General features: G+C 38.9%; 1 protein-coding gene across 44 annotated transcripts in view; it reads right to left on the minus strand.

Moving 5' to 3' along the window:
• TENM3 (teneurin transmembrane protein 3) overlaps nt 1-23,448 on the minus strand; it is a 1,292,556-nt gene that overhangs the window by 393,020 nt on the left and 876,088 nt on the right. For 3 of the 44 annotated variants that reach the window (XM_072927770.1, XM_072927769.1, XM_072927768.1), the window contains exon 1: nt 13,003-13,351. The exons of 39 other annotated variants lie outside the window; for them this stretch is intronic. The gene's annotated coding sequence lies outside the window, so the exon portion shown is untranslated. Of the gene's footprint in view, nt 1-12,754; nt 12,894-13,002; nt 13,352-13,634; nt 13,845-23,448 lie in introns of those variants that run through there. 2 more of the 44 variants (XM_072927747.1, XM_072927771.1) reach the window with 2 other exon arrangements.

A 23,448-nucleotide genomic window follows, 5' to 3' on the forward strand; every position in this document is an offset into this window, starting at 1 on the left:
ATAGCTGCATCTCCTCTCTTTCAGGTTTGTTTCCCAGACAAAGCAATCAATTCCATGTTAGTCTTTCCTTGAAAACTTCAAAAAGCACAAACCACCAACACAGGCATTGATAGTACTAACAATACTGACAACATCTGCTATTTCAAAAAACTCAAATATCAAAGTGCATAGGCTAAAGAAATCAGCCCTGTTACATCCTCTGTAAACAAGTGGTGATTGCTGTGACATACCTCCTGCTGCTGGAGAATTAATACAATTTGAATATAGAGCAAGGGAAGCATAGAGTCACTTATCACAGAATGACTTGGGTGGGAAGGAAACTTAACTTCCAGTTCCAACCCACTTGTGATTGACAGGGACACCTTCCACTAGACCTGGTTGTTCAGAGCTGCATCATCCAGACTGGCCCTAAAGATTTCCAGGGATGGAGCATACACAACTTCCCTGGGCAATCTGTTCAGGTGTGTTTCCACCCTCACATTAAAGAATTTCTTCATATCATCCAGGCTAAACCTATTCTCTTTCAGTTTGAAGCCGTTCCTCCTTGTTCTGTCACTATATGCTCTTGTAAAAAGTCCCACTCCAACTGTCCTACAAGATCCCTTCAGGTACTGGAAGGTGACAATGAGGTCACCCCAAAGCCTTCTCTTTCCCTGGCTGAACAATCCCAATTCTCTCAGCCTTTCCTCATAGGAAAGGTGGCCCATCTCTCTGATCATCTCAGTGACCCTCCTCCAGACTCTCAGTATCATTGCTTTTCCTTTTATAAAATGGTGTATGTGGGGAAAAACAACCCCACCAAGCAACCATGTGGTCCTACCATATAAATTCACATAGTTATTGGAGGGGGGAAGAAAAAAGGCAGTCTTGTATTTCAATTTCCTCTCTTTTATTTATGGTTTCTCTTATTTAGGTTAGTCCCAAAGGTTTTCTGCTGTGATGCTGAGCATGAAACAGAGAAATTCGCAGACAGTAAAAAACAGACATTGCAAACTCATTTCTAGAACCTACTTTCCTCCTGTAGGGGTTTCTAATTTAATAAGTGAGGAAAATGTAGGTGATGTACTACTCCCTTTCTTAAAACAAACTAAAAATGCAGTCCTATCCTTATATTCCAACCCGACACCTACCACTATGCTGTGTCTGTCTGTTGAACTGAGTCAGTGCTACTACCAACATAGCAAAAAATAAATGAAAATTTTAAAATTGAAAATTAAGCATTCAAAATAGCTTTTAACTATACTGCTGCTTTGAATTCACTATACAGATAAGCAAACAGCTGAGTTTACAACAATGGAGAGGGCAACAGAGAGGACAGGATGCAAGATGGCCATTTTTTATTTCTAAAGGATGCACTGACAGCTTATAAAAACTTAAAATGTTAATCAAAACACCACCTTACTGTTTTTTAAGACAGTTATGAACCATAGAAGAGATGAAAGAACAAGCAGCTCCTGCACTTGTCACCCAAAAATTGTATAACCCATATTCTGCAAGCTGAAATTGCTATCTAACAGTCATTTTCAGCCATCAGGGAGAAACGTAACAGGGCTGAGTGAAGCAGTTATGTGAATGGCACAGGAGAGCAGGAAGAAGAAATATGAAGACCAAGCTTTTAGAAACCTGGTACTTTTGATTCATAGGATATGAAATTAAACTAAATATATTGGTAACATTATGAGGGGGGGAAAAGTCCACATCTACTGTCTAGTTACATTTTTTGAAAATACCTGTGAGCTAGAACAGTTTTAACAGTTATATGCAGTTAGAAAATATTAAAAAATTGAGTTAATTTAAAATTGTTTGAATTGCATTTAACAAAAATATTTGAAATGCCCGTAGATACAGTGCTTATCTGTTTATAACCAAATAATGTATAAAGCTTTTTCCCCTGAAACAGTATCAATGCAATCCATATTAAAAACGTGAAACCTTCTATGTATTTGAAGCATCAAATGCTTCTAATATGCTGTTCCTGTATGCTAATGTAGAAGTCAAGGTCCTATTTAACCTGGGGATAATATTCAAACTACAAACCATTGACAAAACAACAGTTTTCAAACAGCTATAAAGTGATTTCAGTTATAATATTAAAATATTAATTAAAAATTATTATTAAAAAAGAAAACCTGAAAATAATTACTTTAGTTCCAGTCAAAGAAACCCATAGCTTCCACACTATTTTTACATGCTTTCATGGCTGTTGATGCAGTTTTGGTTGAGACAGCACGTATGAAATGCCGTCTGTTTAACTTAAATCACTAAAGTGAGACTACGCTTCAGGCATCTCAAAGCAGAGCTACTGCAGAAAGTGTCCAGCTTTCACAGCAGTGGGGAGAAGGTCATGACATGCCTTAAAGACCTTCACAAAGATAGCCCATTTGGGTGCCTGATTCCAGGCAGACAAGATCCCTTACAGGCTGCCTCGTTCCTTTTCCTCCATGGAGTGGGTATGACACTGAAGCACTGCAAAAAGGTCCTGCAAAGAAACCTCCTTCAGCTTTCATTCAGCCTCTTGGGCTCACTGAACTACAGCCCATACAGGACTGTAAGTGGGTTTATGACAGTTCAGTGTGATATCTGGTGATGTAGCATTCATAAGCAAAGCCTCTTCACAGACAAGAAGTGATGGGAGTGATGGGTTAGTGGACTTCATTTTTTTTTTAATTAATATTTTTAAAACAAGCATTGTAACTTGTTGCTTTTGTATATTCTTTAAGCAACCACAGGAAAATAAAAACTTTTAAGAACCCCTACAGATTTGATTCTCATAATAAATGAGTTGATATCATCTCTAATCCAGTTTCACAATAAAAACCTTAACAAAAAAAAGCTGTTAGTCTGGTTTTCTTGCATGATGCTGCCCATAAATAACTACCTGTTTTGCACTTATTATAAACCAGTAAACTAAAAATCTGTCAGGTTAGCAGTATGCAATAATTAGCAGGTGTATAGACTAAAATGAAGCTACTTTTTACTTAATATCTAAATTAATTGTATCAAGTTTCTAGTGCGGGAAAACGTACTGCACCTAACAATGATTCTAACATGGAGAGTCCTCTTTACGCTTGTCCACTCCCAAAAATCCTCTTCTTAACTTAATAGGAACAATCTTACACAAGCAGGGTGGAAAAAAAATCTTACTCCTACATTAGGTTATAAAACACTAACATTTGTTCATTTAAACTGATTAAAACACAAATATGATGATTTCACTTCCGAGCCTGTTAAACAGTTGTTTTTGGAAGTGTAGTCAATAGAATTACCATTGGCAACACTGAATTCAGGTGTGAAACTCAAATAGTAAATTCAACAACCCCAAGAAGGACTGCAAAGAGCGCAAACAAAAGGCTTGGAATCACACAATAATGTAGGTTGGAAAAGACTTCTGTGGGTCATCTTGTCCAAAATTGTGCTTAAAGCTAGTATAATTAAATCATGTCTATGCTAGTAACAAGTCTTAACCTCTACATTAGGAAGCTGGAAGCAAAGTGCTTAATGGGAATGGTCCCCAGAATAAATACATCTCTGGTTTTAACTGCTAAACCATGCCCAAGAATTGTCTGGGAGTCCCATGAATCAGTCCAGATGAAAATGCCATAAGGGAGCTCCTTAGGAATGAAGCCACATGGCTGACGGTGTCCCAGCAGGTGGGAAAGTGACAGCACTGTGTTTAGCATGGCAGCACAGACGTAACCTCACTGGGCCCCCTTTCGGACAAGTGCTCTCCTTTGAGAGCTTCAGCAAATAAACAGTTATTGGATTTGCTTGTTCCAAATGCTGGGAATGGGGGTGGAAATCAACCTAAATACATTTAACAATGTATTTAGGTTTGACTGAGGACCAGAGTGCAGTCAGCCCATTCTGTGCTTTATGGGCTCTCCATAAAAACCGAGCAGTTCATCAACTCATTTCTAGTCAAGTATTTACCAAAAAAGAACACAAAGCAAAGGTAGATTTATACCAAAGGTTACAGGCAGAGTGTGTAATCCTGTATCAAGAAAAAAAAAGAAAACCCATGCTGATTATTCTCAGACTTTCCTCTGAAAGCAATGAACCTAAGCCTATAGAGCACTGATCACAGGGACAATGCCTATTCACTACACAATCTCATTGAAATCCCTGAAACTGCCAACTGAACAGATTATTTAGAGGTTTTCAAAACTGGACTCAATACCACCCAACTACCTATTTCTATCCTAAACTCACATTTAAGAATTCAGAAGATGAGTTCAAGAAAATCTGCATGTCCTTTGGCTCACGTGATAAAAAATCTAATACTTGTAATTTTCAAGAAAAAAACTAAAGTACTCACAGGTTATTAAAAAATTAAATAGTCTTTTATTCTGCACTTTCTTTGAAAATTAAGGCTTTCAAATGAAAAATCAAGATTGTTCTACTAGCATTTTAACTCAAATAAAATCTGCTATAACAATAATTACAGCAAAGCAACCAACAGTAAATTTTGTATCAAATAAGCAAATACAAAATATTCTGCCCTAGATCCTTGAATGAATTTTAATGAGCATCGCCATTTCGACTAAATGAATATTTTTTTTTGGACCTCAGGAATTCTACCTCGTGATGACGACAAATTATGGGGAGAACACAGGAAGCATATACGTTTTTAAAATTACAATATTTAAAATCTCAAATGGTGTTAAAAAATCTTATTTAAAGAGAAAAGCTTATGTAAAACCCCAGATATATTACATTTCTATTACTGATCTGCACTGATTAAGTAAGAGTTGACTTATGCAGCTAATATTAAATTTAGAAATTAAATACATGTCCATATTATATGCAGCCTAGCTGGAATTCACTAGATTAAACATACTAATTAATTTGGTCATGGTGTGCTTTGTATTATAATTCAGCACTTATTTATGAGGCCCACATATACAGTTTACTGAATTTAATGTCTGCACTGCTCTTAAACATATCATTAGAAGTGCTAACATTTTATATCATTAACCCTATATCACTCCACAATTAACATTAAATTATCAAAAGAATAATAAAAGCTGCTGTGCATTTTTAAGCTACTTATAACATTTCTATATGTAATTGTAACTGTTTCATGCTAAGTAAGAGCTGATATTTCATTTTCATGCTAAGATACTCTTCACTCAAGAAAGAAAATAAAACCCCAGCTTTTCTAATCACTTATTACTTGCAGGTTTCCTGTAGCGCACAATCATTCATAGTTGTATTTCTGAGTCACCATACCTTTAGATATATAGATTGGATTACTAGGTGGGTCTTTTTTTCATACTCTATCAATACACAGAGGACTGAAAAACTTCTTGATAGGTGATGAGCATTTCTGCTCCCAGCACCCACTGAGATGTCACTGTGGACTTCAGACCCTAAGCTTTTCTGACACCTCCCAACACACTGGCCTGTGTTGAAATCGCAAACTTCAGCAACTGACAGACAAATGAGGGAAAAAGGATAAATCCTCCTATAAATTTGTACTGTATGTTTACTAAGTAAGTACTGAATAGCCAAAGTACATGCACATGAAGATATACATCTATATTATAAAAAAATCTGCCAGGAAAGCTTTTCATTCATCTGCCATCAATTTACACTAAACCCAAAGTAATAATATTGAAGATTAAGCAATCCAAAACATATGTGCATGTATGCATATTACCTGCAAAGCAAGATATGGAAAAGATTACTTCCTACCATAAAATATGAAAGGGCTCTTTTCTGCCTAAATTTTTAATTTTCTAACTAGTCATGGATGAAGGGAAATCAAATTTGAGGATTTCGCATTTATCAGTCTGATACACCAAATGCAACCTAGAACTCCTCAGCATTCTCGATTACCTGTTTATTTGTCTGGACTAAGCTCAAACATTTGCAGAGGTCCAGCATTTCTCCAGTTCCTTCATTGCTTTAAAAATAAAACACTTCTGCCTTCCAGTATGTGAACAATGGTGAACAAATGGTAATTTAGTAACTGCTGCCTCAATGTTAAGACTTCAGTGACTCTGCCTTTGTTGCTAAATACACAAACACTCCCAAATTGTAACCAAGATTTCAACCAGCTGATTTGTTGGATTATAGTATCTTTCCTCAGTTCCAGTTGCATAGATTTGGATGCTGCCACTCAACCTTTTGACATTGAAATCAAGAATCTCTCTGAAAAGGAGTAGGGAGACAAATACTTTAATATATTCAGCAGTATGAATAAAGAATGTAATTCTTAAAAAAAATTGATTTAATAAAATGAATTATTTTCTGCTTTGCCAAGTTTACTAATAGAATAAAAGGCTTTTTCTTTTAATGGAAAAAACCCATCTATGGCATGATGCTTTTGAGAGGCACCAAAGCCTATTCAAATAAGCCATGTATTTTACAAAAGGAAATAAGTAAACTGCTCATAAAAAAAAAATAAAAGTTAAATTGAAATATAAATTGCAAGTGTTTCACGAGCATAGCTCTACATGTTGTGACCCAGAAGGTAAATGGCAATGTCCTCCCTGAGGTGACTAGAGCTATGCTGGTTTACTTTAACTGGGCATGTCTTAGCTGCACAAACCTTCACACACTCAGCCTTGAAAACTAAACTACTCCACCTACCCCAACTTTCTATAGATATAAACCATAACAAAGCTGAGCGGAAAAATAGCAATACAATTTGGTTTTAGATTTTTGTTAGAGAACTGTGATATTATTTACTTTTAAAAAGCTCCTTCACACTCATTAGTCTCAAGTATTACATTGTGATATTTTAAAATAAATTAAGAATTTGCTGTGGAAGTAAGACTTGATATATTTTTGTTTAAAAGATGTATTATTGCTCCTGTCATTAGATAACAAACTTCTTGAGACCAGTGCTGGTCAATTTATTTATGTGGAACCCTAAGCATAAAGTTCCTGTAGAATTTCTTTAGAAAGGTCAGACAAATGTTCAAAGGATTATAATGAGAATGGATGAGGACTTTGAAGGACTATGCAGTCTTTCATTTGCTAATCTAAAGTAACACTTATTAGCAATGATGATTTCTTCAACCACTACATAGTCACCCCCCTCCATGAACCAGTCAAAGTGTATCAAGGACTTCTATGATTTAGGAATCTATTTGCTGTATTATAATAAATCATGGAGGTGATTAATTTCTTTCCCCCTCCTCTAAAAATTCTCACACGCAACTTTCTATTCAAGTCCTGCCAAGAAAAATGTTTTAAATCTGTATTTTAGTAATTTTACCCTTGACAGTTTTCTTAAGACACTAAAAATTGTCAAGACTCAAATAAGGAAATAAGACACATTTGTTCCTTTGTACGTTGGCTTAACTGCTGTCAAGAATACTATCAGAAATTCAATACAATGTTGAAAAATAACACCACCAGCACAAGTGATTTCAACACAACACATTCTAAGTTCCACACCAAGACAGCTTTTACAATAATAACTGCTGCTTTTCTGAATGTTTTTCTATGCTGTTACAGGAAAAATTGAAGTCAGATCTTAAGATTTTTGCAAGCTGCAATTTTACTTTTGTAATTCAGATGCAAAGGACACATGTAGATCTTAACTCACAAAATTTCAAAATTTAAAGGTTTATAGAATACAGATTTTAGGCCATCATTATAAAAGATATTTTCCTTTCTTTCAAAATAAATTGCTTGAAAGAGTAAAGCAAGTTGGCAAACCTACTTTGAAGTAAAAATTTTTGCAATCATTCCATTATTTTGCTAGTGATGGAATGGAGGTATGTTGGGGGAGAATAGAAAAAGAGGCATTGAGACTATTATCAAATAATTATAATCCATAACTAGTTCATGTAAAGATTTTCATTTTAAAGATTTAGTAGCAGTGTGATAAAAATGTAAAAGTCAGGAAAGTAACCAAAAATAACTTAAAGCATCTTTTCTCAAGTTGAAAATTTTCCTTTATACATGAAGACTGAATTAGCATTCATGAACTCCTAATGTAAAAGTGAACTAAAGTTACTATAACTTTTAACACACATTTCAGTTATTCAAATATTTTAACACAAAGTTCTACTACAGCCTCCCAGCTCACGAGTACATGACAATTCAGGTAATCTGCTGATTTCAGTGGATTTGCAGAGTACGTTAATCAGTGCTGAATTCAATACATCACTTTGCAGTTTCTAGTTTACTGTTTTGCTTTCATTACATCTACGCACTAATTTTTGCAATTAACTTTTTTTGTAGATACAAAAATACACACCAAGTATCAACAACCTCAATCTGTTACAGACTTAAGTTGCAAAATTCAAAATAATTAGATCACCTAGGTTTGAACTTATATGTTGAATTTCAGTCTAAATTATAAAAGCACATCCACTTCTTTGCAAGACTCACAGCATAAACTTAAACTTCCAGACTTAAACTACTTTTCAACCTTGTGTCATCCAAGTATCAGCATTGCATAAAATGTATTTTAAACAAGAGTAAATTGCCCATAAGTTGAAAGTACGGAACACACAGAAAGACTTGCATCTAAGAAGGCAATCAGAGATGCAGTTCCTGTTGTACCCTCCATTTTATTATGCTTAAGATACTATTCCCTTCATATTTGTTCAGTAGCAGCTATTTCAGTTGTAATATTAAAATGAATCTGTACAAATAATGTATATTCCATAAAGCCAGACTGAACTAAAAGGTGATGAGCACTTAGAACCTGGTATTCATAAACATTTTGTAATTTTATTACTTCTGATCTACCTAAGACCAGAAATACTTTTATGCAATGCTTCAGTTGCAACATTCTGTTACTGTTTATATGCACACTTGAACTAAAAGCCTAATGTAATTAGTACAATATGCAAACTTTAAAAATTTACTGAATGCAATTAGTACATCTTACAAGAAGCACAAATAACTATAATTTAGATTTAAATTACTATCCTCATAACAGATGCATACACCTATATCTTAGAATTGTTTACAATTTTCATAGGTTTCTCATATATGTATTTTAAATTTGGCCTTTTAAAACTTATTTTTCTCTCAATATTGAGGAAGCATTATTTTTCCCTGATCTTTAAATGTTTATGCATCACACCCAGCAGTAGCGTGTGACCATAGCCTAGTGGTTAAGAATTAAAGAGTGGTGAAGCTGAGACCAAAAGGTGCACAGACAGAGTGTGCAAATATTTCACTAGCTATTCAAACAAGTACAATCTTTGCTACTTTTAAAAGAGAAAAAATACCATTGGCATGTATTTCAATAACTATGCAAGCAATATCCAGTAGGTGTGCACCTTGTCATCTGAAAGTAGCCTTCTGAATTTTGATTTCAAATGCTAAAGCTATTCCTCCAAATAATCCAGGAGACATGCACTGTAACAGCACATACTGATGCACAAAGACGCTGTCTGCGCCTCATACCTGTCACTTCAGACTGTCTGTGAAGCCAAATACCACTGTAAGGAACATTAACATTAGTTTTGGTTTTAGGATTTTTGGGGTTTGTTGGGTTTTTTAGCTTTTAAAAAAAAACCAGCACAGCATTTAGTTCTAACTTCTCTGTTGAGCTTCAGTCAGGCCACAGAATGGGCACCAGAGTTGCCTGACTCTGTACTCAAACTCCTGGAACCTGTAACACTTGTTTTCTAACAAATCACCTGCTCCATCGAGCAGGCTTCCTATCAATCACTAACAAGTTAATTCCACATAATAAGGCAGGTTCGGATGCAGACTGATACATTGTGAAATGCTGTATCTAAAATTGATTAGAATAGCACTCAAAATGAATGCAGCCCTCCAAACCACTTCTTTGCTCAGAAACATTAATCTCACTTATAAGGAGAGCTTCATAATGGTAATGCTTGGTATGAAAAAAGTATGAAATAAATCAGGTTTTATAAGACACAGCAATTAATCAGTTTTAGAGCTAAGGAAAGGCTGTTAAAACTGCACCTTTTTACAATGGTAACTTCTTTAAAGCCTCTGTTACCTCCAAAAATTTAAATGTTATGGGTTTTCTTTTAATTGTTCATCTGACTGTGTGAACCCCAACCCTAACTCTGAGTCCCTGAAATGTTTTCTACATGCTAAAACTCTGCAAATAATACTACTCTGTTAAAAAGATAAAGCATTTATTTTAAGACACTCTTCAGTCTAAGAAGAATCGCATGCAGGTATCCTGAAAGGACTTACTCATTTAACTAATTAGCCAAGGGTAAAACATTTATTTAATCAAACCAAGGATTTTCTAATAAACACTCTAAAATTGTTTTTGGTAACATTTTTTGCACTTGATACTGTGCAGACTTGCAGGTGACAGCCACATTATCACTACATACCACTAAAACAGTAAACCCAACAATGTATTCATTTAATAGAATTAATTTTCTACAGTAAAGTAGTTCTTAAAAGAAAAAAAAGTCATATAGATATATTCATCTTATTAACAATACTTAATATGTAGTACCAGTATTGTTCAAATCAGCCTTTAAATCTTACACAAGTGCAACTTACTTGCGTAACATTTTGAAAAAAAAATATTTTAAGATTTCTCTATAAAAAAGTTATAGTTTCTGTTGCACACTGACAGAGAGATGAGTTTTCAATAATAGAAACAGAGCATTAAGTACAGTATCACTATAAATATAAGAACAGTTCTGACCTGAAGCCTTAGTAGTATCTCTGGTCTTTTATGTCTATAAAGCACAATGCCCCTTCACAAACAGCACCTGATCCTCCGAGTTGCTGGGCTCTCTCAGCTTTTATTGGGCCTAATCCAAAACTGATGCAAGTTAGTGGGAGCTTTTGCATCCATCTACAGGGACATCAGTCTGCACAATGCTCACTGATTTTAACTGGAGGTAATGGTTCTGAGTATCTTACTGAGCCAAGACTATAATCTGTTAATTGTTGGGGCAAGGAGATAACAAAAAATACTTCCAGGTTATTACTTTATTTTCTAATATTTTATGGGACTTCTATAAAACAGATGCTTTTTACAGCAGCCATTGTGTGTGTGCTCATTTGTAACTTTAAGTCTAGTTTCTATTAATATATCCTTTTCTTCTCTTTTTTTTTTCCATTTAAACAGAGAATAATTATTCCCAGCTCTAAGCGATTTTACTGAAATACGAGTCTTAACCTGCTAACTGGATTATGATGTTATTTTGGATTGTTTTTCCTCAAAATATATTAAACAAAAGAATCTCAGCAGGGTCAAGTATTTATTATACCAAACAGCATCTTTTATCTCAGTGTTCACTCCACTGAACCCCTTTCCATTTTTAATCAGTTGTATTCGTCTAATATTTCTGTACTGTTGGCTTTTTTCCTTCCCCTATTTACTAATAATATTTTTCTCAACTTGTTATATTTTTGCAAAATTTAAGTGATACAATTTTCATGCATATTCACACTTACATTGGGGCCCTTCTTCCAAACTATTCTTATATTATATAAAAGTACATTTTATGAAAAATTTTCCCTGCATACAATATTAAACTAAACTCCTAGATGTGAATGCAATAATAATTCTGAATAGCACATGGATTATTTTAGAAGGGAAGAGCAGTGGTATTTTTTAGAGAGACCGTCTTCAAGTGTTTTACAATTAACTTTTCTGTAAGACCATAGATAAACAACATTTATACTTCATTTTGTTCTTTACTAGGCAGAATTTTAGGATCCACATGGCCACAGAATATCATTACAAGTCTTCAGTGGTATGAAGCAAAATACTTTGCCTGAGGAAGTGTATATAAAATGCAGGGGTAACAGTCAAATAAAACCAAACAAGTATTGAATTAAGACTTAGCTTAAGAGACACATGATATTTAAAAAGCAGAAAAGTAAAACTGCCGAAGTTTTCTTATAAAAATATTTTAAATCTAAATATTTAAAGGAGGCTACATCTACATGATACCTTATGGAAATTGCTCCTATTAAAAAACTTTCAACAGTCTGTAAGCACATCAAGATGGGAGTTTGGCTATGTTCTCTTTTTACATTACTTTGCTTAAAAGCAACTTTATAACATAAAACTTTGAAGTTCACAAAACAGTAGATCTGCTTCCTACGTACACGTGAAGAAAAATCCCACCAGACATCAGCAATGTTTGGAATTTCGCGGGGAAGACCACCCCTTTCTCTCCCCAAACCACGGTGACACACAATTTCTTTGGTCGCCATGTGTTTTCGCTGAACAATAACACGATTTTCACCGCAGTTTACTGACTAGACCATTACAGATACGAGCCTCAGGAACCGCGTCCTTTAGCAGGAGAGCAGGTAGAGCCCCGGCAGCAGCTCTGGAGCACAGACCACCCGGCAGCCTGTCACCGCCCGCCGCCGCTTGACAAACGCGCCGCCCGAGGCCGTCGGACCCGGCGGGAGCGCCCCGCGCCCGCACACCCGAGGTAACAAACACCAAGTTCCAAACCCACCATCAACTTGGTCGGACGAGCTTCCGCGCCTCCGCCCGCGCCCCTGCGCTCACCGGACAGAAGTGCGGACACTTCGGTTTATCTTCCAGAAGTGAGGATGCCGACTTGAGAAAGCGCCGAAACTGCTGCGGTGCCCAGTCCCACCGCCGCCCCGCGCCGCCGGGAGCGCGCTCAGCCCCCCGGGAGCGCGCACACCAGCAGCCCCAGACCCCGCTCCGAGGCCGAGCAGCGCTGCTGCCAGACCCAGACCCCTCCCATCCCCCCCGCTCAGTTTTCCGCCCGGCACCGCGGAGTTCCCACATTAAGTTGCGTCCCCGGCCCCATCCTCCCGCTCCCCCGCACCCGCGCAGCCCTACCTGGGGCCGCGCTCCGGCCGCAGCCGCGCGTCCCGGGGCGCCCCGCGACTCCCGCCCACCACCCGGCGAAAGTCCCGCCGCCAACGGTGCCACCGTGGGGGAGGCGGGGAAGGGAGGGACGGAGGGCCGCAAAAACCTCCACCGGCCCCCGCGCACCAGCCCCCAGCCCGCTCTCCTCCAGGCGGAGGGCAGCGGCCCCGGCGCCCCGCTGCCGGCCGGACAGCCGCGGAGCGCAGCGCGCCACTTACCGCGGGCACGCCGCGAGCCTCGCCGCCTCCGCGCCCCGGCAGCAGCGCGGGGGAGAGCGGCGCACGCCGGCACTTTGTCAGGCCGGGCGGGCGGGAGCGGAGGGCGGGCGGGAGCGAGGGGAGGGCCGGGGGCCGGGCGGGGGGAGGGCCACGAGTTGTTGCCCGCGCCGCGGGAGCTTACGCGTCCCGCGGAGCTCACTTTCCCCGCCTCCTCCCCCGCCGGGCGGGCAGGGAGTTTGGCCCCTCTTCTTGCGGGAGGGGAGGGCGAAGGTGCGCGCACAGCGACGTGCCGCGGGGGAGGAGCGCGGGGAGGAGCCGCCGCCGCCAGCACCTACTTTCGCCGTAACGCGGGGGACCCGGCCGAGGACCCCGGTGCTTCCCTGCGCCACCCCGGGCCGGGACACGACCCACCAGGCTGCGAACCCTCAGCCTGCTGCCCCCCCGTCCCCGCCGCTCGCATGGAGTGCCGTGGCGCGGCTCCCACGCTGAGTCTAATCAGCGCATCCACGACGCCGGCGGTGATTTAGGGGTCATCCGCGAGCGGCACTTCAGGCTGATGAATGGCTCTTGGCCGCTGTCTGCCCTGATGAGGGTGTCTGCGTGCTCCTGATTGCAAACACTAATGAACTTACACGGCTTCGCTGCGCGTTCCCTCCACCCGGCAGGGCATATAGCATCCCTCTGCTGCATTTTGTTTTCCGCGGGAACCTATTTATTTTTATATGGGGCGGGAAAGAATTTGGGGAAATAATGCGCAGCTCCCTTGCAGCAGCGCACCGCGCCCGGCCGAGCAGAGCCGGCGCGGTGGGCAGCCCGCCCGCCGAGGCTCTTCGGCGCTGCCGGCAGCCCGGGCGCGGCGCGGCGGGGCCGCCCGGCAAGGCCAGAGGGTGCCGGCGGCGCTCCCCGGCCCGGCAGCCCGCCCCTCGCACGGGTACACGCAGCCCCCCCCAGCCCGGCCCTTCCGCCGCACCCCGGCAATTTTCGGAGTTGGGCGGGAGCTGGGTGCCGAGTGACCTGATTACAGCTTAAACATCTGCTTTTAAAGCCATTTCTCCGTGGTGTACAAAGGCGCTTCTGCTTATTTTTCTCCCTGACTCCTCAGCAACCTCTCGGCTCAAAGTAGTAGCTGTAACTTTTCGCACACTGAGATGTTACCTACCTACCTGCCTATCTAGGACCGCTCTCTTTTTACGCCTTTATCCTTCCCTTTTAAACTCAAAGGCGTTTCACACAGGAGATGCGAAACACCCGGAGAAGTTAGACAGATGAGCAGCTTTGAACGTTTAGCCGGCTACCCACTGCAGTACTTTGATTTTCCTAACTTTATCCACCACATCTCTGACTCTGTAATGAAAGATGCACGACTTTGTTATCTTAAACGCTCCCAAAGAAAATCCCTGTATTCCTCTGTCCTGAAATAACTGGAAATACCTCCTAATCATGGAAACGTTACTGCAGATGTAACCAACGGGCATTGCGAGGGAGCCATCTATAATCAGTCCAGCAGTTTTCTCTCACATGCCCGTGTTTTACTCCTGTGTTTTTCTTTGCATTTGTAGTTAGCTGGGCTCGACCCGAGAGACAAGGTGCCTGGGTATATAAACTGATTCGACAGTGCTGAGGTCAGCATGTGGGAATTACAGCAGGTACCACACACACAGAGCCAGCATCACACAGCACCGTTATACAGCCAGTGCAATAGAAAACCACAAATGTTTCAAGCCTTTTTAAGTCAACAGTCAATGTGTTGACTTAAAATAATATTGAGCATACTGAAAGGAAGAGGAAAAAAAATGTATTTTATAATGGCAATGATGTGTCTTCATCCCCAGAAAAGTTGTAATAAAAGTAACTACTTTTAAACAGGGGTTTGCAAAAGTATTTTAAAGATTCAACAACTAAACCATTGGATTTAAATGAATACTCTCTATTGAATTTGTGGATGGCTCTGAAGTGGTGGCATTTCATTTCAAAAAGTAGGAGCCACAGACCTAGAGAGAGAGTGTTCTGTGCAGCTAAGTGCACAGACAACACAGGTAGAACTGGAATCATCATGACCTTGTATTTCAAATAAAATATCCTACAAAGAGTTTAGCCCTTACAAGACAGCACTCGAAGTGTAAAAATGTGAATTGCATAAAATTAATTGTTACAAAATGCTTATAGCTAGGCACACAGGAACAATCAAACCTGAACATACACCACATGCTGTAATTGTTGTTGCATATTATACAAAATAGCATTTTGGCTAAACTACAAGCTAATCTTGTAAACTCAGGGTTTTATTTACAATTTTTTTCTTTTGGCTTACAGTACTAACACAATATTTAAAGTTATGTTTTGCAAATGCAATTTTTAAGCACTGTATTTTGCACTACTACTTCATCCATTTGCAATACCTTTGCTAAATCTTTTAATCTAGTACTATTTTGAACTTTCTGCTGCCCTCAAATACACTGAGTTAAGGTACAGCTTTATTATAAATAGAAAGATAACATCATGTTATCTTGTGCAAAGCCTACTGGATAGACAACAAAAGTTAACTACTTACTGATACACATTTGAAGTTCAGAGCAAGTTATTTTGCCGCTCTTAACTTGGACATCACTGAAGTAGCATTACCAGGCTTACCAAAATTTAATTAAATTTCAGCCTTCCGAGATTAAGCAAATTTGAAAAGTGTTCAGGCACATCTGAGTTAGAGCTTTGTAGGAAACTATCTTTCAAATGTCAAGTATTAAATGTTACTAAACTCTCTAAAATTACACGGCAGCCATTCCTTACTCATTTGGATTATTTTGGATTTCTAGTAAGCTCACTACTTCAGTACAGAAAGAACAAAAGGGTATGCGTTCCTCATCGACTTAGGGATATTTTTTTTTTCAGATGGGACTATCAGTAAATCTTTTTGGACGGTAGGTGATACTGAGAGAAAAGAGCAGGACGTCCTCTGGCGCGAGACATGCCGGCTCCTGCACTAATCTACCAGTAACTCCAAAAGAAGACACACATTCAAGACATTGTCACGTTCTTTGCAAACTGCCTAAACTGTTCTTAACGTGTCCTTCCGTACTCGAACGGTAACTCGGGCTTTGCCAGGCTTTTCGGCATTTTCTGGTTCCAGGACTCCACGCTCTTTAGGATATTCGCAGGTCTGAAAAAAACAGATCTCAAGATCTGTGCATTGACAACGGTCCTGGATCTACAGCTCATGGAGGAAGAAATTGTTTCTAACCATCCATTTTCCTTCGGGGTAAGAGTCAAGATGCGCTTTAATGCAGCTAGGTAGGGATTGCCTCTACGTAACGAAAACAACTAGCAGCATTGCCCTGTGTCAGGATACTTCATAATCACAACTCTAATTAAAAAAAAAAAAAAAAAAAAAAAAAAAAGGAAAAAAAAAAAAGTCCTAATTTCGACTCAGTCGTGATGGTTGGTCATTACATGGAAACAACTGTCCCCATCAGTTCGCGCGGCTCCTGCTCCTGTGCAAGCCCCGCGAAGGGACCGAGCTCGCAGCCGCTCGAGCTGCTGCTTTCGAGCTGTCGGCGGAGCCGCCCCGCTCCCCTCCCCGGCTGCCCGGGCGGGATGGCTGAGCCCGGGCAGCCCCCGCGCCGCGCCAAGCACGGACCGGAGCGGGGCCGGGTCAGAAGGTGACGAATCCGCCGTGACCACGCTCTGCCCTAAGCCCCGGAGAGACCCGCACCCCTCCTCTGTGGGAACGGGGAAACTTTGGGAAGAAGGGGCCGCCCGTGCAGCCCCGGCGTCAGGGGGAAGCCCCGGTGCGCGGGACGCGGGTGCCGGGCTGGAGCGGCTGCGGACACGCGGAGCTGCGCTGGGCTCGCTCCGCGGGAAGGGCTGCGCCGGCTTTCCCGTCTCACCGCCAGCAGCAGAGCGAGAGGCACTTTTTCCCCGAGTATCGAGTTGCGGTAAAATTGTAAAACAAATATTCTAATCTGATCACTGACAAAGCCATAAAATTAAATAGCTGTCTGCAGAGGGAAATATGTCTTAATTACCTTAATTAAAGCAAGATAGGGCCTTACACACGTTCATTTTGAAGCCACTAAATGTACTGATTATCATACAAATCAACCTTTAAATGGGGGTCATGCTTTTCCACTACATTAGTTTGTGTTCCACTGCATAAAACAAAGCTATATGGGAAGCTGACCTCTGGTGAAAATGATGCACTTCAGCTGCACAAAACTGCTGACCCTCTTCATTGGGTCCTCAGGAAAGAACCTGAAGGAGTTTGCATACGATTTGGAATACAAAAATGCCTTTCATATAGTGTTAACACTGCATTAGGAACTACTGCCTGAGCTAAACTTATGGCCCTAAACTGAAGCACATAATCATTTTAATCACCTTGTATTCATAAGTAGGAGCCATCACAAAGCACCGTTATTGCCATCATTGTGTGAGTTAGTACACAAGGCCATGAAAAATGTAAGATTTGTGTTTGCTGGTATAACACTTTCCCAGTAACTACATCTGGGGGTGACTATCCATAATTTCCTTTAACAGGAGGAATGCAGAATATTTATAGCAATTCAGAAGTCAACATATAGACCTTATATGTACATACAGAAGTTTATATAATTAAGTCACATTCAGAATTTATGATATTTACAAGAAGAAAGAGGCCTTATTTTACCTAAGCTTCATAGTCATAATAAACATTTTTGTTTTCCCTTCTAGCTTTCTAGCTAAAAGATGTATTTTAAAAAATGACAAGAAACTCCACCAGAAAATTGTTCAGATTTAGGAATTGTACAGAAAAGATGATTTAAAGAAAAGCACACTGCATGAGGAAAAAATAAACCAAAAGTGCTTTTCTGTTGTCTGGTTCTTTCCTTTTCTTCTTCTCCTGTGCTATCTACGCCTTCTAGCAGAAGACAACACTAACAAATGCAGTCTGGGAAAAATACCTCTCTAACCAAAAGCTCTAACAGCTATCTTCTATTTTATTGTGATAATTTGGATGTTAATTGCTCTGATGTGCCAATATCAAGATTTTATTAAAATACTACTAGTTTAAAAAAAAAAAAATCTTAAGCTGTTAGTAGTAAAATATGTTGTATTCAGGATGACTGCTTTCATTCCTGGAAGACAAGAGTTCAGGCAGTGGAGTGGTAACAATCTGTGTTTGTTCCTGTCTGCTCAGGAGAACTGTTTCTAATTGATCTGGCATGGAATTTAGTTGGAAATGTGTATGTTGCAACCTAAGCACAGTCCCTGTATGCTTTGTAAAGTGATCACCATATGGGCCTTATTTGAAACATTTGAAGGTTTTAGCTATTAACCTTGTTTAAATTGTGCTGTAAATTCAACTCTCTGAGCTGAAAAATATATGTAACTGTGTGTATATCAATATATAAATCCATGTGTATCTATATGAATACAGACATACATACACAAACATATATGCATAAACATACATCTATATCTACAGCTATACATACAAACTGACCATTTTAGGTATCATGAACATGTGTCAGTTATTTGCATATTATTACTTATTAATAAAGGCACTAGTTACATATCTAGAAAATCTGTTGTGTGGAAATATTGTTCTGATACAGACATGGTGATGTTACAGTCATTTTTTGTAGATGCCTTTTAATATTTGGCAATATTTTTGCATTAATTTTTTTGTGAAAAAAATATGCTCAGTTCTATTTCCACACATCAGAATTTTTAACCACCATTCTAATATCAGAGATTTAATTAGGAAAGCCCAGATAAATAAGAGGAAAACTGAAGTTCTTCCACAGAAAACTCTCAGGAGACAATGGGTAACTGTGATTCTTTCAATTGCAGGGCCAATCATCATATTTTAACCCTCAAAAATCTTAACAGTGATTTCTTCTTCTGAATGTAAAATAAATGGCTAGGCTTTGTTGCAGGTAACAGTACTAAGTTATGAATGCTGATGGCCTTCTTGTACAGCCTTAAATTACATTGAAAAATATACAGTTTCTTTAATTAAAAAAGCTGCACTGAACTAATCCCTCTAGCTGAAAAAAGAAAAGTTTTAAGCAATCTCTTTCTGCTCTGGGAGAGAAAAGCAGACAATACCATAACAGATCAGAAACATAAGCTATAGTGTGCAGCCAGGAGCACAGCAGGGAACTGAATACTGCTCCGACTGTGTCATTTTTTAATCCCCCATCCCAGTTTTCCCCGTCTGACCTCATGCTGAGATGAAGTTATCACAGAAGACAGCTTTACTCTTACCAATGAATCCAACCCTGGATCTGTATTATCCTCAGCAGATCAAAACACCGCTTTCATCAAATAGCATTATCTGCATAAAAGGCATGCAATTGCCTGATAATTTCACCCAAACTATGCTATTCATTTAAAGGACAAGAAGAGAAATGTAATTCATTCCTTTTTTTCCCCCTAGAAAAGCTAACTTATACTTCACTCATGGGAACTTTGCTTTTTAGACATGAGATCTCAAGAAGAGGTCCATTAAAAGTTTCCCTCTGGTTTACAATTAATTGTTAGAGTATTCCTGTGCCATGTGAGTGACACAAGTGTAGTTAGCAGAAAACTGGCAGGGAGAATTCACAAAGCTTGCTGTAGCCATGATACTGATTCCATTAGCCATGGTCCTGCTAACCCTAATAATCAAATCATATATCGCATAATTGTAGCAGCCTACAAATAAATAGTGTAGCTGAAGGTGTTTACAGGACTTTGCTACAAATGGAAATTCAAAGTCTAATAATTTTGCCCTAGCTCAGAAAGGCTGCACCACAAGATCCTGAAATATCTTCACTAATGTATGTGTTGTTTATAAAAAACATGTACATATATTAAAAACTCATGCTGGTGCCTTGTCTTCCAGAAAGGAAAGCACACAATATTATGGCTCATTGGTTTTATTGATATACACAAAACATTAAAGTCATGATGGAGGTGGGGCAGATCACTCCAAGTGAGTGCTGTTACAACATCTATTGTATTTGGACTATTACATGCACTCTGCTTGTGAAACTATTCTTGGTATTTGTCTGCTTGTAAAGAGCTCATGCGTATTTCTTCCACAAGAAAAAGAAACACTCAAACCTAAAAATAATATGTTCTTTTAAATTTTGTTTTTGCTTTCTAATACTTGTTTGAAAGAGTAAAGATACTTTTGTGTTGGAGTCTTGTGTTTTATAGGTTGTTGGGAAGAGGGTTTCTTGTTTCTTGAATAGCAGTGTTTATGTTCAGCACCAGAAATAAACACTGATTTGTATCTGGCAGAGGGAATTCTCCCTTTCTTTTTCTAATAGTACAAAGGCCTTGGAATGTCATGGGACTGCAAATACTAAACTGAGTACTTGTTGTGGCCTAAATATTGCCTACTCCATACAATGCCAGCTACTTTTCTTTGGGAGCACTGGACAGGTACTGTCCTCTATTGAAAGGATATTTTTTTTCCCCCCCAGCATGTCTTTGATACTTTTTTAAAACAGGAGTTCTTTGAAGTGGCTCAGAGGTTTGGAATCACAGGAGTTGCCTCAGAAGAGCTGGATTATTGAGCCTTACACAGGCACATCACACATTTACCATGGGGCTACAACCTCTCTATGTACACACAGACCCTATGGAACTTTATACTATAAAAAAATACCAGTTAAGTTCACAACTTGCTGGGTCTTTTCAGCTCCAAGACAGAAAGAACTGTTTCCCCACCTTGACTTCACAAACACTTTGGATGTTTCAGTGCTTCTTTATAAAATTAAAAAATATAAACATATATATTCACTTTCCCTGCCAAGTGTTATCTTACTTTTTATTGGAAACACTATCCTGTCATAACTTATGGAGGATTCTGGTGCAGGAACTATGTACTTGTGGTTTTCTTTTTTAAAATAATCACTTCTCATATATTCTCAGAACATCTAACTTCAAATGGTGTATTATTAATATTGTTGTTATTATTACTATTATTGTTAAGGATTAATGTATGCAGGTACACCTTGGGTTTGGATGTATGTTCATCACCATTATTTCCTATCTGAACATTGTAGATTTTATTATATGTTTCCATGGCAGTGGAATGTAACTTCTGATTGAAAGATTTTTTAAAAAAAATTATTTGTGTGGTTGAAATGACTTGCTACCTCTAAGCATTCAAAACAAGATTCTTGTGGGAAAGAAAAGAGAATGTGCTGAAAATGCTGACTTCCAGTGTTGATATGGTATTATGCTACATATGTTGGTATAATCACCTGTAGTGTGGCTGTTAGCAACTATGAGGTCTTCCATTTGTGAAAAGCAGGGCAATCTTGTGATGGAGGAACTTAGGAAAAGGAGGAGTGCTAGTTAGAAAGCAACATGTAAGCTGCCCTTCCCCCAGGCTTCATGGCTCCTTCTTAGCTACAACTTTGTGGAGCAAGGGCACAGATAAAGGGTAGGTCAGCTCTAGACCCACACCTCTGCCCAGGTACCACTTGTGAAGATGGTAGAGTATGGTAACTCCTAATTTACTAGGTAGAGGTCTTGTTTCAGTCCTTCCCTCTGTTGCCAGACCAGTGATACGATGACAGCTATAACCAAGAGTTCTGTTAATATGGCATGTTAACTGCACCAAGCCTAACAGCCTTAACTTTTAAAAAGCTACAAGAAATACAGTGCAGAAAGCCAGCCCTTTCAAAAGAGATTTCCATTTAGGAAAACCAAGGAAGTGACACAGAAAAGCATTGATAAATACAGATTACAATCAAAAACTTTGACATAGATGCTAATATTGATGCCCTTGTACTAACTTTGCTAGACCAGAACTCAATTTTTAAAAATTTACTGTATATCAGGATGCACAGATTATCCTCATTCTGGGTTTCCAAATCTTTTTTGTTCAGCTGTGTTTATTCTTATGGCTTCAGAGAAGTTCACAACACATTAAAAATACAGTTTTGTTTTGATTGCTTGTTTTAAAAATGGAAATAAATGGAATTGAATATATAGAGTTCTTAAAACACTAGAAATTAAATAGGGAAACTACAAATGTCTTCAGTAATACAAAAATTAAACAAAAAATTTAAAACTAAACAAAAATCATCTACAATATAGTTATGATCTCAAACAGCAGTTCAGAACAGAATTTACTTCAGCCACTTAAAGTGATGTAAATCTGGGTTCTGTGATATTCATCTCAGATTCAGAACATGAATTCCAGATGCACAAATATCACAGTTTGAATGGGTCTCTGTAGTCTTTTACATATTTCACCTCAGCATTAGAGAACCACCAACAGTTGATACTGTTTTGAGACTGATACAAATTTTGACTTCTGTAGTCCCTCCCATCATATGCTTTCAACTTTCTGTTTGTGTTTTCTTTCAGTTGTCTGTTAAACACAACCTATATTAGTTGAGGTGATGCTGAAACACCCACAACTTCTGGATGTATAAGTTCTTTATTTTGAAAGAAATGTATGTATGTATGAGTTCCCCTTTTCCCAGAATTTAAATATAGAAGAATTAAGTAGAATTGAGGATGACAACAGAAAACACATATGAAGTTTTCCCTAGCTTCATATTTTCAGCTCTCAGCTCCTATCATAGCAGTGCAATATTTGTGCTGCTGATTTCATGGCAGTCTAATTGCACAGAGCATGTCTGATTCTACATTACTTCTCCTGAATTATATTGGATCAAGATCACATCCACAATAGTGCATTTATCAAATCTTTCAATAGAAGACGAAATGGCAGGATCTTTTAAAAGCCAAAATTGTCATTAGACCACTGAACACCTATGATGTGTTGGTGATTTTACAGCAAGTGCCTGCATTCAGACAAAAGGGTTGAATCTTAGCAAACCTAAATCCCAGTTCAGCACTAATGCCAATTCTAACATTTACCAACTCAGCGAAAAGCTGTACCACCATTCTGTGAAGAGGACTTGCAAGAAGGCAAAGTGGAAAAGGAAATAGTTTTAAGTAGGTTCATTTCACAACACAAATCTTCTTGGAACCTTTCTAAAGCACACAGCTATAGTTCCTCTTTCTTAAATATTCAGTACTTGTAGAAAACTAGTGAAACCCTTTGCATATGCACATTATAAAAATCCAGCTTTTCTGTTCTTACACCAGTCATAAAGAAATGGAAAATGATAAAGAAGCAGCAGAAGAAATCTATAGCTCATATGCTGGCAACACTAGAGCTCTGCATTTATATTTTTCCACTATAAAATAAATAGTTCTCAAAATAATCCCAGAACAATAAACATGTAGTATTTGTCAGAAATAATTATATAATGGAAATTTTAAAAAATAGATAAAAAACACAGATTGATTCAGTTTTTATGTGGCTTATGACTATCTCAGGTATAGCTGCAAAAGATGTATTTGTACAGCCTGCCACTTTGGCCATTTCAGGTACTGTGGCAATAGCACTTTCTTCCTCTTCCACTTTCAGCCTCTTCTCTAGTACCAAACTTA

Source organism: Taeniopygia guttata, chromosome 4 (assembly GCF_048771995.1).
Source record: "Taeniopygia guttata chromosome 4, bTaeGut7.mat, whole genome shotgun sequence".
NCBI lineage: Eukaryota > Metazoa > Chordata > Aves > Passeriformes > Estrildidae > Taeniopygia > Taeniopygia guttata.